Source organism: Taudactylus pleione, unplaced genomic scaffold, assembly GCF_031769625.1.
Source record: "Taudactylus pleione unplaced genomic scaffold, aTauple2 ptg000268l, whole genome shotgun sequence".
Taxonomy (NCBI): Eukaryota; Metazoa; Chordata; class Amphibia; order Anura; family Myobatrachidae; genus Taudactylus; species Taudactylus pleione.
Genome location: NW_028284670.1, coordinates 4,726,055 through 4,730,201, shown reverse-complemented (window position 1 = coordinate 4,730,201; position 4,147 = coordinate 4,726,055).

Here is a 4,147-nt window from a genome sequence, read left to right as displayed (position 1 = left end):
TTGGTTTTAACATGTGCAGAAAGGAAGACAGCAAGTCTCAGTTTTTATAAACAAGAACAGTTAAATCAAGATAGTTTTTGTCTGCAATAAGCAGGAGTTGAAGGCTAAAGGTTCAATTATATTAGAATTTAACATGGGAACAGAAAGACAACACCAAATAGTGTCACTATTATCATTGAGACACCCATAACCAATTAAGGCCTAACACGTATGAATATTAAATAAATTAATATTCCCCATTGGATTAACTGGAGATATACTGTAGCCAGGATTAACTATAAAAACTCCCCAGAGAGAGAAGGAGGGGGAGAACTTGGAGGAAGAGGAGAGAGCACACAACGAGGGGTCTGCTAGTGCTGATGCCGTATGTATATATGAAATTGGCTGACTGGTATGCTGCACTGGGTGTCACAAATTTATTTTACAAGTATTCTCTACTGCTACTGTATGTTTTTGTTGTAAGTCTGCACTGGCAAAATACATGTATAAGTAGGCTGTCTTCAAGTAAAATCATTGTCATTTATTTTAGAATCTGTATTTGTGTGAATTATTTCATTTCTCTTTGTGATGGGTAAAGTTTATAAGTAATCAAGAACACATCACGTTATCAATAATGGAGGTCCTAGTCAGCAAGATACACCAGTTAATGCCCACTATGAGTTGGTGAGTGAGGGAAGGAGAGAGAGAGGGCATGAGCAGTGAGTTGTTTTACTCATAAATTAATTTTATTTTATTTATTGTTTTTCCTCACCCACTTTCTCCCTTGACCTTTTGATGTAGTGGTAAATTAAATTGTGCTGAATTAATTGAATGTTCTGGATTTTTTTTATTCTTGTTAGAAGTTTGATAAGTTAAGTTCGTAGCCTGTTAGAAAATGGTGCTGTGAGCTGTGTATTGCAGAAGATTCTCCCCCATCCTAATCTGGGCAGTGTGCTAAGTTAGATAAGACATGCTAATGGTATCTACTGTGTTTTTTTTTTCTTTCTTTCCACTGAAATATGTTAGGTGTAAAATACTGATATTCTTTAAATTTGCAAATTGAGTGATATTTTTTTGCATTATTCTTTTTGTTGGTATGTTGATTTCTGAAATTATTACTGTATTGGACAGACTGTTATGCTATAATAATTTATTGAGGATAGAATGTCTTGAACTTGTAAGTATCAAGGAATTGCATTGATATCTTCTGCTTCTTTTTCTGCTTACTCTAAGATAAAAAAAAATTACATGAGGTGTTTATTCCTAAATTTAAAATATTATTTAAGATTTGTTTTGTGTCAGATACATATTTAAGTTTTTTGTTGTTATTAAGTAATTATTTAGGGGTTGAGGTAATAGTCATTGGTGACATAAGTGTTTTTTTGGATTTTCTTTATTGTCTTTTCTGAAAGGTGTGTATGGAGACGTGAATCTGTTTATGTGGGAGTTGCAGGGGTAATATTATAGGCAAAGGGAGAAGTCCACATGGCTAGATAGTGTAAAATCAATCTGCAGATATTTAAAAAACAAGATAATACTGATGTGAAGGTTCTAAAACCTGATAACGAAGACAGAGGGGCACAAGGTAGACATGTAGTTACATGTGGTGTAACAGGTGTTTGACCTGATAATGAAGACAGGTAACATGGACAGGGTAGGTTTTTTGTATTTTTATTTTGAAAGATGTGTCACAATTTTAAAGTGAAAGAAAAAGTTAATCTCATTTGTTTTTTTAAAGGGCAACACTGTCTGAGTACTTGTATGGGATTGAAGAGAGTTAAAGTAAGTGATATAGAGGGTATGAGCAAAAGTGATTTGAAGGTGCAGAGGTATCCTGCAATAAGCTACAGAGTACAGGGTCAGGGCATGTGAAGCACCTGGATGGTAATGATTGTTGGAAAACAGTGAAGGAATTGGTTTGGTGAAACAGAAAACTGATACCAGGGTAGTTTACCGCAAATTGTATTGCATCCCACTAACACGCTTGTACTTAGGAATAAATGGTATGTTTCTCGTTGCAAGTGTAAAACTTACTTGAGACTAAGGAAGAGTGTTCCAATTTCAAGGTCAAGAGATTAGCTATTTGATTGAAGGAAAAAAAAGAGGAAATGAGTTTTATTTTTGCAGCAGAGAAAAAAATAAATAAAAGTATTTTGAATATGGCATCGACTGATTTGCTATGGGGTTAACCAAGTTATTTTAAAAAATTGTTGTTTATAGTTTGGCAGCAGAGGATGTACAATGAGGGTAGTGCAATGCGGGATCTAGGGATAATAATAATTAAAAAAATGCATATGTGATTAGAATGACAAGTATGAATGCAATTATGAAAGACTTCTGTGATGATGAGAGTGTAAATTTTGTTTCTAAATGTTTTTAAATGGTCACCAGAACCTTTACCAATGTCTGGCACATTTAATCTGTTTGTTTAAGAAGTTTTTAAAGCAGCAATTATTTTATCCAAATTGGCCAAATGTATTTAATCAAATAATTGTAATTTCTCACAGTGTAGCAATAAGAAGCTACACAATGACACCTACAGTGTGGTATGGCAGTCAGCCAATGGCACCCCCACCCTCACACCTCTCTACTCCTTCCTCCCCCTGCCCTCCTACCCCAAACCCCCTTTCATCTCCCTGTTTTGTCTTTTTATTCTGTTTTATTTAAGATTTGAACCTCAGAGACTGCTGTCTCTGATGATGACAATGCAGATGTAACGCCTGAGCTTATTGCTATAGCTATGCCTGTTTATTCTAATCAACAATTTGTTTATGACCATTCCCCAGAAGTGACCTGTTAGATCTGATTCAGCTGATTTGATGTCCGTGTCCTTCCTGCAACTAATCTCACTATCATTAGCAAGTTCAATGTGTCCTGGATACCTTGAATTTATCTAAAAATGTATTGTTTGTGAGTACTTCACAGTTTCATGATGAAAATACCCGGATGTTGTCACAGGAATCCTACATCACGTACTACATCATTCACAGTGCAGGAATTTGTGTGCTGATATAGTATCCCATGTGTTGTTGAAGGTGACAGAGGTACACATTTTACAGGGAAGATATTCCAAGCAATGTGTCAATATATGGGTATAACAAGCAAAATTGAATGTGTAAACACTAACATTGAATACAAGTTAGATAAGGTGGGTGTGGGGACTACAAGTGGGCTGGAGACTTTACCTCAGGTTTTGTATAGCATCCGCACCATTCCAAAGCAGCCACTTAACCTGTGCCTTATGAGCTATTTTTTGGAAAACTGCCTCTCCTCAGTGTAAGCCCAGCAAAAGACTTGTCTCTGTTATATGATTTAACTACAGACTATGTTATACAATTCTCACAGCATCTGAAGACTTGACAAGAAAAGCAAGGAAAGCTTATGAAGAGACTCCCAGAGGGACCTGATCATGGAGTTCAGCCTGGAGACTATGTAATGGTGAGTAATTTCTTATGTTCTGGTTGTCTCATAGATCGATGGCAAGGCCCGTTCCAGGTTCTGCTAACAACCTTGATGTGGCTAAAAAGGACAATTGGATCCACGCAAAAAGGTTTCTGACCCAGTGGTGAGGTCAGTTGAAGCAAGAGAAGATGCAGATAAAGATATTGACTGTGTATTAAATCTAAATAACATATTTGATGAAGGGCCTGATCAGAGCCACAGATAAGGTTCATGGAATTAGGAAATATCCTTAGTGATGTTTCTGCAGATTGTGGGCAAAAATAAAGAAAATATGGCTATTGGTGATCATGTCTCTGTGTTTCCATTGTGAGGCAGTTACTTTGTTGCATTTTTACTTTTTATTTTTTCTAGTGAATGAGGGCTGTCAAGGATTGGTGGCTGATGAGGATGGTGTGGAGAGTTATCCTACTGGGTACTGCCAGGTTCATAATGGTAACCTCCACTCCTGTTTTGAAACCCATGATTATAAGGGATAGGATATTAATCACATTAAGAGCTATAAAAGATGCACACACTCATTTTACCACTGTTACTCCCAGTTATAAGGATGGATCAGAGGATGGTCAGGAGACAAAGGTGAAAAAAAATTTCTTAATAGCCAATATATAAAAATAATAAGGATATTTTAAAATAAGAAATACATTAAAGTAATAAAATACAGATAAATATGGACTGGTACTAGATTTAAAATACAGCTGGTAAAGTA